Below are 14,812 nucleotides of genomic sequence, written 5' to 3' on the forward strand. Positions count from 1 at the left end.
TCTAATGTGTCCCATTTTTTAGGTGTTCCACCCATCATTCTAACCTAAAATTTCAAACATTATTAGAGTTCTTTACATTTATTTCCAATAAATTTATACTTTGAGGAGTATAAACTATGCCATCAAAATAGTTTGACTCTAATTTCTTTTTTCTACATTGATTCATTCTCTATTTAGTTTTGGACCTAATTGATATTTATTTGGTTTTATAGATTGATTTATTCAACTTACATAAATAATCTCATTAATGTAAATTTCATCTAATTTAAAGTTTTATTGAAAATATATGAAATTTATAATTTTACACTCTCTAACACTCTAATCATTATTTTTTATATAAACAATGATAATTTAACTTAAGAAGAAGAAGATGAATGGGTAGAGAGAGAAAAAATTATGGATAAGCATGTCACAACAACCTTTTTTGTACTTCTTGTATTGTCTCGAAATTTTAGACATTATTATTTTTCTTTAAAATCATGTTTTATTCGAAGAATTAAGGAAATATAATTTTTGTACCATTGGTTTATGGGAAATCATATACACTAAGATAGTGTTTGTTAAACAATATATGGGATGAAAAATGTTAGATATAGAAAGCATTTTAGATGTTTATCATTTCCAACTATTTGCTAAACTTATTTGACTTTTTCCAAAAAAATCTCCACATGACTTCTTATATGATTTTTTATAGATAAATTTATTTGGATCTAATATTTTACAGATAAGTATAAATTACCCATATGCCATTTATAAGATAATTAATTTCATTTATTATATATTTTTAAAATTTAAATTTCTCTCTTTCTATATATTTTATTATCTAATACAAATTCTTTTCACCGATTTTTTAAATTATTTTATACAATTTTATATTTTATTATCTAGTATGAAAATATATTTTGGTAATTTTTAATTATCTAAGTGGAATTATTGTAATCACACCAATAATTATTTATGTTTTCTGAGTTTTTTTAGAATCTATTTTTTAACATGGATTTAGAAAATAAAACACTATTTTTAATTTGTATTTTTATTTTTTGACAATTCACATTAATCATAAAATATTATTTTAATAATAAATTTGTTGTTGATGTTACGGCTTTGAATGAATTTAGTAATAGAAATATTTTGATAAAAAAAAATTATCTTGGTACTTATCATATGTATTTAACAAACATATGAAAAAAATTATAATTTTCAATAGATTTTAAAAAATTTAACAAATAATCTGATAAAAATTTTGGAATGTTTTTCAGTCTTATCTTAACCATTCTATATCTAAGTTCGGAAATCATTTCAACCTTATCTTTATACTCCATTATCTTGTTTATTTTAACAAACGCTACCTAAGTGAATATTTTAAGTGTATACTTAAAGTCTAGGAAAATTAGCTTAAATATAAATAATGAAATAAATAGGTTAAATAATGAAATAATTAGTATTGGAAAGCCATGCCTATTATTTAGGGCTTATGCCTACCTATATGCATTTATGTCTATGCAGTTGGCATGTATAAGAATGCGAGTAGCATGACAATAAATAGTGTAAGGTATGAAACAAAGTAGAGATACCTGGTCACTCGCAGATTAAGTATACTTTCTTGAAGCCTTCCAACTATAGAGGTTAGAGTAAAAAATGTAAAAGCAATATCGAATGGTGTCCTACCTCAGGTTATGGCATGGATGATCATGCGTGTAACACCCCGCCTCGCCGGGCGTGTCACTATAAGGGTATTTCCGGGAATTTATTTTTTTTACTAACATCATCACGCGCGGTGCTTCATGAACAACTTTCACATGCACACACAAGATCCCGAAAGCCCCAGTCTTGCCCGTTTAACTTAACAAGATCAATAATCTTAGCAACTAAATGAGACATATCATAACGCAGCAAATACATTAACATCAAACACCGAGGTTCTTACATAGTATTTCCATAACAAAATATGTATTACAAATGACCAAATAATAACAACGTTATCGTACAACTGTTCATACACAAGCTGAAATACATACTAAAACACCAAAGTTACAACGACTATTAATCTAAGTACCGTTGACCTTCAACTGGCCATGTTCTTGCCCTCGCAGTAGTCCCTGACTGAAACATTGAACGTTCCAGGGGCATAACCCAGGTTAGATGACAAAACATCTAAGTGACGGCATGAAACAATTTACATAATGCATGAACAAATATACGAGCATGGCATACACAGACAAAATGACACATGCAAACACGTCTATCTTGAGAAATCTCCCTGACATACTCAACCTCCCGTGGAAACACCTTCCATACATCGTTGGGGTTGACCTTACCACGACATACTTAATCTCTCGAGTGCCCTACCGTGTCACTCGTTTACCAGGATTAACCTTGTCCTATTCTCAAGAAGACCACATCCCGTCCCATACGGACCCAATAACGACACGAAAATCAATACCCCAATGATATGAAAATCACACTCCATGCACCGACTCTTTTGCAAGTAAAAATAGTTGATGCAATATATTACATGATCAATATGCAAATGATGCCATATATACATGAATAAAACGCATAAGTATAGCATCCCGAGTTCTGGTTTCAAGTGCCCTACCGTGTCACTCGTTCACCTGAACTCACTACACTCACACCAAGACATTTCCAAAATAAGGGTAAAACTAGAGTCAGACCACTCACCTCGAACATATTCGGATTGCCTCGATCCTCGTGCACAACCTCAGTTTGCGTGCCAAATCACCAACTAATTGAACTTGTACTCAACCTCAAGCTGAGACACTTCCTAAACATCATATTTAATTAAAGAAGCATTAAAATCTATTTTCCTCAATTTTTCCATAATTTCCTCTATTTTCTCCCATTTTTTACCTTGATAATTCCAAAATAATTATCTCCTCAAATATTTTCCAAAATATTTCAACATGATAAATCCTAAAATAAATAAATGAAAATACTGGAAGAGAAATTACCGGAATGCCCCCATTCACGCGCCCTCACGCGCCTAGCGCGTGGGTGCGAGGGAAGACTGGCACGTGCAGCCACGCGCCACCGTCTTCTTCCTCAGATCCGGCCGACGCCGACTCCTCCGATGACCAAAATAAGGGCACCCCCTTGAAGCCCTTTGAAAGTCGATCACATTGGTACTAGTTTCAAGTCGAAACCTCGCCAAAAAAGGCCCGAAAATGGCAGTTGCAGACGGCTCGCGGCGGTCCGCCACCCGACTTCGGCCAAGCCTCAATCAACCATTCAACTCACTCGAAAACCCACCAAAAACTCCAGAATGACTCTCCTGAATGCAAGGATCTAAAGCCCCTTAACCATTCCCTCAAAATCATCCAAAAACGAGGTCGATTTCATGCTTCAAAAATCGAAACTCTCGGCCCCTTTTATACCCGAAAAATAGGCCAAAATCCGGCCAATCAATGACCAAGCTTGGCCCCCAAGCCTTCCTCCCGCCGTATAGCACCTTCCCCAGCTCCTCCCCGGCCGTCCCATGGCCGAGATCGGCCTCCACGTGCGGTGGATTTGCAGCGGCCATTTTTGGCTGCTGCGTTCCCACTATGCAACTTTCATAATTTGCACTTCAGCCCCCAGATTCTTCAATTCACATTTCTACCCTTTTCCTTGAGCCCCCAAACTATCCAAATACACCACTAAGCCCCATAAGTCTCGTACTCTTCATTTGATCCCTGAAACTTTTAAAAAATTGCCGTTTTGACCTCCTTCGGGCAAATTTAGAAAATTACACTTAGGCCCGATTGGTCAAATTGACCTTAAATCCATTTGATTCAACCTGAAATCGCTTAAAGGTTGTTCTACACATTAAATACTAGTCCTTGACCCGCTCCGTTGACCTTCTGAACGTCTCCTACGTCGATTCGATTTTCTCAGCCCGGTCGATAGCTGTACCGAAAACTATTCCCGATCTAATTTCTTTCATCTCTAAAAATCATATTTTAAATTACTCGTCGATACTATACCATTTTCCTTAATCATCTAGGGTCCGGGGTACTCCCTCCGACTAATTCAGTCATCCAAAGCTGCGTTAGTGTGTCCTATAGCCTTATTCTTTCGATAATTCCAGTTATACCCTTCATTAAATACCATATATACTCTTAATAATTTCCCGGATATTACAATGCGTGTGGGGCAATTACTTTGTGCGACACGCATACGTTATCCTACAATCACAATTCATGGAAATCCCAGCTCCCTAGTCCAGGAGTATGGGAAGGTTGTTTTCCCTTAGTTAGACATAAGAGTGTGAGATTCACGTGTATGTATATATTAAACTTTACATTGTATAAATGTTTATAGAAATGTGTATTTGTAAATGACTTTTCTTATAAAATGTACCTTTACGACAAAAGCTATCAAACCTTGTACACTACATGCAAGAACACCCCAAGCTGTGAGTCAGTAAGGGCTTTTAGAACTTTGAGTTGTGCTTCTAACCATGATTCGATGATGACTTTTGTGTTGCACCTTGAGCCATTGTTTGGAGAGGGTTCCTAGAGATCTAAGCCTCCGATTACAACTAAGGATTAGGCCTATGTTTTCATTCCTTTGTCAATTGTTAGTCTCAAGCCCGACCACACCAAGGGATCCGCGGCAACCCTCATAGACCTAGGTTATCCTACGGATGTGTAGTGAAGAGCTTGTACATAGGCCATGACCATGAAAAGTGCAGAGGCAGATCATTACTCAACTTTTTGTCACCAGACATCCTTTAACAAGAAGGTGTCCACGTGATCGCTCTGGGATAGTCCTCAATCAAACTTTAAACCAGGCGGAAAAATACTTTACACATGGGCTCCCTAGTGTAATCTGGACGCAACATGTCACCACACTTGGCATTTGGTACTATATCCCAGCTTGTGTACAAATGTTCTTTGTTTCACAATCAGGGTGTCTCTCTATCATGTTAGTAAGCACTTGAAATCCCCATGGGGGAGTGCCAAAATCCTTAGCATAAACAAGTTAGTATAGATTAAGGCAGACATGATAATAATGATAAACAAAAGCATGAGTGATGGGGAATGTATTCGCATGTTTGTATGTTTTACATTTTAGTGCCCGTATAGGGGCATGACTAATGTGTCAAGATAGGAAATCGGGTGATGCAAATAAAAAGCAACGTAAAGGTACCTAATCGCTTGTGATTGGGACATGATTTCTCGAAACCTGTTAACCATAATAGTTAAGAATATAGGAAATGAACGTTTGGATGATATTTTACCATAATTTTCCATGTAAGTGATCGGGTGTATGGCATGGGTGCTTTGAAGGACATGTTTGCACTTTCCATGGATTTCCATAACATCTACCAACCACGTGGGTTGAATAAAGTACAGGAAGGCAGATTAGTACGATGTTTTACCTCAGACCAGTGTGCGAGTGATTGTAGGTAGTACGTGTTTACCTTGAGCGGCATGAGTTGCGATGGCATGTCTTCTTTTTCTATGATTGAAAAGGATGTCAGCTCCCTAGTTACAAGGATGTGGGGGAGTCGATTGTTCTCACGTGTGAGAGTGCGATGCACACAAGTACGTGCAAGAAATTCCTGCATGAGAAGATACTTGAAAGGATAAGTGATATTAAATAGTTTTCTGTCGAGCTTATCCTAATGCTTTGATATAGTCGGGGTTGTAGTCCATGCGTTGGCTCCTTGTTGACTTTTGGTTTTGGCCTTGATTACCTTATAGAATCCGAGTTGATCAACTTTAGTCTAAGCACCAGACAAAGTTTGGGCTGGTAAGCATTTGGCTTGGGGACTGAATTACCTTAAGGGCATGATGAGATTCTTTGTGAATCGTGATCTCGTGTGCTAACGTATCCGCATCGGACAACTGTCTTCAGGGGTACACATGAGTTGTCCTATCATTATCATAAACAAGATCTATGCTCCCCAATTTGCGAGTATGAGGCAGTTGACTTTTTTGGAGTATGGAAGCATGAAATGTATACATGCATATGCCAATATATGTATATGTGTAGGTGTATGGGAAGAGTTTTTGTACCATACCTACACTATGATAGGTAAATGATTATAAGTTACCTTCAGGTAGAGGTGAGCAAACCTTTTATGTTGTTAGCGAAGATGTCTCAGGTCGCAACGCAATGAGGGATCGTGAGGCCTGAGGGTGACTCGCAATGAACACTCATTGTTTGTGCATTAGCTTATCTTGATCTTTGGTTATTATTGATGAAACAATTAGATTAAGAGGGGGTAAATTAAGCTTTTTCACCCCTTTAAAAAAACTTTAAAGAAGTGAAATAAAATAAGAATGCAGCACAAAGAATTTAGAATAGTTTAGCTTTAAAGTCAATGGTTCCTCACCAAGGATTTTAGCAAACATATTTTTTTACCTTTGTAACTTTTAAGCAAGGTCAGCTACTTAACCTTTATAAGATGGCTTTTCAATACTTGGCTCAACCACAATGAATGCCTTTTACAAGTTCAAGTTTAGCCTTTACAAATTTTTCACAAATAATGTGAAAAAGATTTCTCAAGAGTAAAAAAAGATGTTATAATAAAGAACAAAAATTTCTCTTGAAAGAAAGAGAGATTTAGAAAATAGAATTATAGAACTCTCTCTATGAAAATGTAAGCACCCCCACCCGGACTACCCGAACGGGAGCGCCTACGGAAGGAGAATGAATGGAACATAAGACAAGAACTACCCTGGCATGCATACAAAAGAATTAAAACAACAGAAGCGAAGCTATATACATGCATGCACTACGGGAACACCACTAGCACAGCGGTCACAAGATAAATAAATGAATACAGACTCTTGTGCCGACATACACGAGACACAAGAAATGACCTGGCACAGTCAGAAATAATAGAGTAAATCCTACTCAGACATCAGAGTTGACGGGGATTGACGGGACTGCCTGTACACTATACCAACGCTACCGCTAGATGCTATCTCCCTTACCCTTGGCCCACACTGCCACTACCTAGAATGATGGAAAGCAAAGTGAGTCGAGAGACTCAGCAAGCGTAAAGAAAGAAGGCAGTAGGTTGAACACATCCAATAAACTCTCCCCAAAACACCAACCCCCAAGCACACACAAGCTATGAGACGCCCAACATAGTATCAAAGCGTAAATAAAAGCACGTATCAGTCATTAGGGCCCACACAAGACACATGGCACCCAAGTCCCATACCAACCTACCGTTGCCCTGAAAGGAAAAAAATCCTGCCAACAAACCTGTGCGCGTCGTCTCGGGTCGGTGCTCCCGTCACCCGAATGCTTGCGTCGGTCCTCCCGATACTCAAGCCTCTGAATAACTGAGTCGTAAGCTTATTCGGAATGGTCCTCCCGTTTGAGATCTGTGAACTGTCGGTAACCATGTAATGCACATAAAAATGCAATGACATAATAAGCATCAACGTGATACATTGGAGCCCATACATCCAGGCATCAGGCCATGCTTTGCCCACATAGTAAACCACACGCGATGCATATGCCCGTGCCAGACGCAAACTTACCACGCTAGAATGTTTGTGTCCAAGCATACCCAAGAAATGGATACCCCAATATGCATCCCATACCCATGTGCATATCAAACTATGAATGATAATACAACATAACGAATCATGCACTAAATCACATAATGACAGAACTAGTCAGTAGTGCCCGACGCTAATCAACGGTCAGTGACTAGGAGTGTCCACTTGACGGTCCACTTCAGGGCCGTACAATAGTCTACCCCAATGTAACCAAACAACCGACCACTGCCCCATTGCTCGATAGTCCTAGCCGAACCATAAATAAACCCGCACACTTAGGAACCTAGTTTCCAAACTAGGTTCAACATCATTCCGAAAGGAATGGGGGCAGTACAAACCCCCGTAGGCTTACAACAAACAAAGTTCTAGAAATTTCGGATTTAATTTAAATTATAACAAATAAATAATAGTTCAATAAATAATGCTAGACACCAAATTAGAGCAAGGGAGGGGATAAAATACGAGAAACCACAGAGTCTCTCACGGGAATTAAAGAACATAAGGAGAGGTTTAGGAGCTTGCCTTTACACAGCCACTTCTTACCTTTCTTACAGTCCCGCTGCGAAGTAAAACGTTTCCTAGCCATTAATAAAAATAATAGCTTACATTAAGCAAATTTAACCGTGTAATATAAATAATTTAACCATATAAAATCCTTAAACATATAATGCTTCTAATAATTTTTACCCAAATACCTGGTTACCTTTCACGTCGAAATAATCCCAAAACCCAATTATTTTTCCTTTTTTATTTTTCTTTTCCTTCCCCTCATTCTTCTTCTACTTCTTCTTCTCCGGCACCCAGCCACTGCCTGCTCACAGCCGTCTCCGCCCACTAACTAGCCCAACCCCTGCCAGCCACCCTCGCTGCCGGCTCCACCACCAATGGTCGCGCCATCGCCGTCTGCCGCCAACGCCGCGAGCAGCCTCCGTGGCCCCGCCTTACGCATAGTCTGTAACCAGCCATCGACCACTCGCGCGCACCTGCCTCCGTCAGTCGCTGCTGCAGCCGTCGGCCACCTACACGCCTCAGCATTCCCCGGCCAACCACCGTCCGACCAGCCACCATCTTCATCTCTCGATCTCTCTATGCTCTTTCACGAACTCTCTTTTTCTCCATCTCTCTCTCTCTCTCTCTATTTTAACTTCAGAGAAAAGGCCATTTTACTTAGCCTCTAAGCACTCACGCACAGCCACACATAAATATAAACATATTAATTAATTTCATTTAATTTAAGTTAATTTAATTTACACTTTTATTATTATTATTATGATTATTGTTATTATCTCTAGTATTATTGGCAATATTTTTACTATCATTTTTCCACATTAAATCATCAAATACTCAATATGGATATCAAATATCAAAATTTAATAATTATTATCGTCTCCAAAATTTTGGGATATTACAGTTCTCCCCTCTTTAATATAATTTCGTCCTCGAAATTCGTGCTCAGTCCATATCCTAAAAAAATACGCTTACCATTCTCATGATATTACCCAACATCTCTGTCAGGACATTCCATATCATCATTTTTCAGTATTCCCACAAGTCCGAGTCTACTACATATCCTACTCGACTTAACACACTAGCACATCTCCCCAATTTATCACCTCAATTGAACCACGTTATGACCACTAATACCCTAACCAGCTTAAGGAACATCGACAATTATACCCAAGACACCAATAAGATTTCCTTGTTATAATATCATACTCCGATCGTCACCCTAAAGATATCTCGGGTTCTCATCGCACTTCCATTGGGTACTATCTCGACCACATATCAACTTAAAGGCAAGCTCAAAATTCAGAGGTATTAAATCCCAATGATAAATTGATTCGCAGCACAAAACTAAGTACAAATGCAGCTAATCGCAAATACCACTGATAGTGACAGGAGTAGAACCATCATCTCTCATGACAAGAGGCTAATACCCAGTAACGTGATCGAAACTTGCTACGTACTTACGAAGCATAGGAACATGGAAGCCATACGACATACTCAATCAAGGATTCAACATTAATATCCTTTAGTCTGACTTTTTCCAATTGATTCTTAACCAGGTACACAACATTTTCTAGGTAGTACTTTCTCCCACAAATTGCCCCGAATGCTCGGGCTCCCGTCAATAAGTATGGGTAGTCATTTAATCAAGACTATTGAGGAATAAACATTCCCCACTCAACACATCTTGAGATCTAGAATGTCACCAGATCTCCCCCCTGCCTCTGTCGTGTCTGCACCTCCTCCAAACTCTGGCAGACATAGTGCTATGAAATCCTTAACTAGTGCAGCACCAAAACTATCATCTGCCCCTAGCGTACCTGGGTGTGATTCCTTTAGGGGGGAATCGACATACCCAATTATTGGTTTCTATTATGACTTATTCGATGACCACCAACCCTTAGTCTTGTCCTGTTGCTAATCTTAACTCCAAATAGCTAATTGGCCATACCTCCTCTCGATCGCTAAATGCTAATTCTGACATCCTCAACGACTCTATAAATTAGCTAGAACACGGTCTGTAGAATCGGTGTTATTTGCCCTGTAGTCTGCTCGACTGAAAGCACCTCACCATATTAGTAACTGTTCAAATCCCCAAGGCATCTCATAGGTCTCGCTTTTGGGGAGAAGTAACTTAAAGATGTGGGTTAAGCATTCTTTTAGCCGGTATAACAAGCCATCTCATGTTTCTGTCAATGTACCACTTGACTAGCACTCAGAAGAGTCTCATCCCCTCAATTGGTCACAACTGACCCTAGGGCAAATGGTCCACATTTAGTACCGAGCATACTCATAGCAACCAATACCCTTACAACAGAACCCAACAATTAATTAGACATACAACTAACTTCCGTCCTGACCATACACCCGAATATCTACAACAATCTTAGGGGGGTTTTCTTATTTCGAATTCATTTTATCACGAGTGCTCCACGGCGGCCCAAAACATCTGCTACCACCTTTGCTTTACCCTATTTATTACAGAGTCTCACAGCCTTAGTCCTTCATCACGCCAACCGCGGCGTCACTTGTATTCCGCTCCTCCTGTGAGAATTAAACACTTATACCCTATCTAGGTAGTGATGCTAAATCTCCAAGTAGAATAATCGATGTAAGCTCTAAGTCCACAATTCCGTACTAGTCATTCAGTTAATTCCTATCACAGATCTTTCTGGGGATAAGCTTACCAGAAATACATTTGGTTTAGTACTCTATCTGTTAAGCTCCATCTAGAACTTGGGACTTCGTATTGGTGTTCCGATATCCATCCAGATTCGATTAAATTTAGGGTCACTTCCCTAAACCTCTAAAGAATGCAAACCCCCTTAGAACCTCAATTTGCCTTCACATCCCATCACATCACGTATATCTCGTCTGAATATATATAGACAGTTTAATTGTCAACTACACACAAGCTATCGCATTATCCTACCTTTAGTTTCCCGTCTCAATACGTCGTGCACATATTTCGGTACCTATGTATCTGCCTTTTACCGTCGGACTCCTATAGCACATTCCCACCACGTGAAACATTCTTGTACCACTATTGGCAAAATCTAATCATAGACCTCCAGCTCATATTCTGCCACAACCTTATCTCTCATGAAATTGAAGCAAGCCTTTTGTAGGGTGTCAGCAACGCTTGGCGAGGCCAAGGAAGCTCCAGACCTCTATCTCTGTCGCCGATCCCGATCAATCCATAAATATTGTGAAGGTATCGGTCAGCCCAAATGGCATGGCCACGAACTTATAGTGGTCCTACTAGCACGACAAATAATCGGTAGAAAACACCTCGGAGTTAGCCCAACAAGTCATCTGCTCGGGAGGAAGGACATTTATGCTTCAAGGCTGCCCGATTTTATTGCAGGCTCAATCCCTTACTAAGGCAACATCCTTGGTAAATCATCAACAAAGTTAAGAGTATTCCACGCCCATTCACAACCAGGGAAAGAATCCAGCCATACACGCCCTTATCATGAATAACGTTCACCCTAATTATAGCTTTAAAAGTTCCTTTAATCACTTCCCTCAGACGAGGTACGTGTTATCTCTAATCCGCATCACTAATAGACAATGATTAGGGACCCAACAAATCCACACGTTCACCCTAACTCGATTTGCGTGCCAACCTCAAAATTTGCACAAGTCATTTCAACTTAAGCCTCAAAGCATCTTAATCACCATAATTATTTAAATAAGCATCCAAAACCTATTTTCCATAATTTCTTGCATTTTCTTTATTTTTATCTCTATTTTCCCTATTTTTTCTCAATAAATCCAAACTAAATATTTCTAAAATATTTTCTCAAATATTTCATTATGACAATTCATAAAATAATATTCTTGAATTTCTAAAATTTTTTAAGAAATTTTACTTACCTTAACTTAGCATCTCTGGCTTCCTTGATATGCGTGTCATATCCTCGAAACACGTGCCCGAACAATTTTTCTTGTCAAAATCTCCAAAAATTACTAAATATCCATTTCCTATTTTTCTGAGATTTTTCTCTATTTTACCTTCAGTTATTTTCTTTTCTTCCTTTTTCTTTTTTCTTCCCTCCTCCTTCTTCCTCTCTTCTTTTTCCTCCCCTGCAACTCACGACAAACAGCTTCTTCTTCCCTTTTCTTTTTTTTCTTTCTTCTTTCTTTTCTTTTTCTTTCTTCTTTTCTTCTTCTTCCTTCCTCCCATCTGTGTGCTACCTGCAACTCGCGCATGGCCGCCCACCATCACCGGTTCCCGCTGCCTTCACCGGCTGCACCTCACCGTCGCACGACCCCCGCCGCTCACGACCATACTGCACCAGCAGCCACCGCCTCACGAACCACTGCTGCCGACCCTGCGTCATGACGACCTGCTGGAGCTCGAGGCCATGGCTGCCATGGCCGCGGCTTCGCTTCTTTTGACCACTTTTCGAGCCTCCACCGAGCACCAAGGTCGCTGCTGCACCTTGCTGGGCCATCGACTTGGCCGCGCCTCCCTCATTTTCTCTCGATCTCTCTCTCCTGCCCAGCCCAAGCTCAAACGCTCTCTCGCATCTCTCGGCCTCCCCCAAGCTCTCTACCCCAGCTCTCTCTTTTGGCCATTTCTCTCTCTGCTGCAAGCTCCCTTTGCTTCTTCCCCATTTGCTACTTCCCTATCTATTTATAGGCAAACATACCACCCACTCCACTACTTTGGCCATCACTCGACCCATTCCTTATTGCGTGCAAGTTTCTCCAAATCTTGCAGCTACGTGGCTGATTTGTAGGGCATGGGTTTAAAGTTATCAAGGTATGGAGATTTGCAGAGGCGCATGTTACGTACATACATATAAATATATATATAATGATATATATATTATACTATATTAACAACAAATTTATACATTTAAACCTCAAATTTTATCATAAATTCATTAGAATAATTCTCTAATTGCAATAATATCCTCAAATACTGAATTAATTGACATTATAATACCGAAAACGCAAAATTAATAACTTTAAAGTTACTCGATTTGGACGATTTCGCCCCAGTGTTCTCATCGAGCAATTGTTTCATCCCGAAACCACTGAAGGGTTGCTTATTATGAAAAACTAAAGCGCCCCTAGGGTTTCGTTGATTTTTCGGGAGTCTCCTACAACAATTCGGTTTTACAGCCTAATTGGCAGCTGTATTTTAGCTGTATCGAAAATTGTTCCCAATGCAATTTATTTTAATATCATAAATCTTATCTCGAAACGCTCATCGAGATCATATCATTTTCCTTAAAAAAATTTACTCCGAGACATTCCCTGCAGTTGATTCGGTACTTATAACTGCTATCAATTCAATTTTTCGATATTCTAAACTTATTAAAATTACGTGACAACCTCATACAAATATGGGGTATTACATTTTGCCCTCCTTATAAAAATTTCGTACTCGAAATTTGACACATATTCTAAACCTCAAAATTAGAACTCTTGGGCTGACCACACTTGTCAATTCCTAGATAACCCACTTGTCAACCACACATTCCTTTCGAATTTCTCTTTTAAAGCCACTAACCACATAACTCGGTCTTTGGGCCATGAGTCTCCACTCGAGCTCCTATCTAAGTTGGTACTCACATCATCATAATTAGCTCTCATATCCATATCATCAATTTTCAATCTTTTTTTTTTTTTAAATCATCCAATCTATATACATATCACTTTCTTATTGTCGATTTCCCACGACGTCATTCATCTTGTACTAATCAATCATGCTTTGATAATCTTCTAACCTTAACACAAAAGTCCTTAATCTTAATATATCTTGACTCTTATCAAATGAATCCTCGAAGAAGTATTCTTATGTCATCAAACTATTTCACATATACTTGGATCCTCAAACATCACATATCTTGTCATCACTAGGTTGTTTCACAGATTTCCAGACTGCCATAACAAGTCAATGGTCCTACCATATCATCTCGTTTATCACATGTCCTCAAATGATTTTTGTCCCCGAAACTAGCTATACCTCACCTTAAGTCATCACAAACTTAATTATTGCTTGATCTTTACTTGAGCCAACATATTCGAGGTTTCTCATAAATTGTTGCTTCCTCATTCTCGTAGGTATTCATCACCTATTATAACCTCAAGTTTCTGACAATTGACCACAATCATCTTCTAATAATGTCGTATAACTATCTTATCAAGAAATTTTTACAATTAATAGATTCTATCTGTCTCCAAATCTTCCCTTCGTAATCTAACTTTTAATATCAATTGAAACCTAATGTTATCTTCCAATCTAGGAACACTAGTATCTATTCATCCATACCCATAACTCAAATAAGTCCTCGTACTTTTCAAAGTGATCCTCAAATAACATTTTATATCGTTAGATTAACCATTTAATCCTCAAATTTGCTTGAACCAATCCTCGAGTAATAACATCTTATATCAACTAACTCTAGTCTTGCTCGATCCTTAAGGCACCATCTCATGCCAATCATATTTGATCATACGGAAATGATCTAATTTCTTTCCTCGCATTTAACCATCGGCTCTTTTGACTTCCAGTCAATCGTAGCACAGGTTTACTTACCAACTTGCAATCTCTAGACTTGCTCATTGACTCTATTGTCTACTTGTCTTGAAAACAGTGCTATTAACTTTATTCGTACTATTTTAGCCTCTTAGTCCACACAATCTATGACATCATTATCGTCCAATCAAAATCTTGGGACCATTTACCCTCAAGCATCACAATGAAGAGCGTCACACGTAACCTTAATATTACAAGGGTCTACTTTACTCCTCGATTGCGC

This window comes from Diospyros lotus, chromosome 10 (assembly GCF_014633365.1).
Source record: "Diospyros lotus cultivar Yz01 chromosome 10, ASM1463336v1, whole genome shotgun sequence".
Lineage (NCBI taxonomy): Eukaryota > Viridiplantae > Streptophyta > Magnoliopsida > Ericales > Ebenaceae > Diospyros > Diospyros lotus.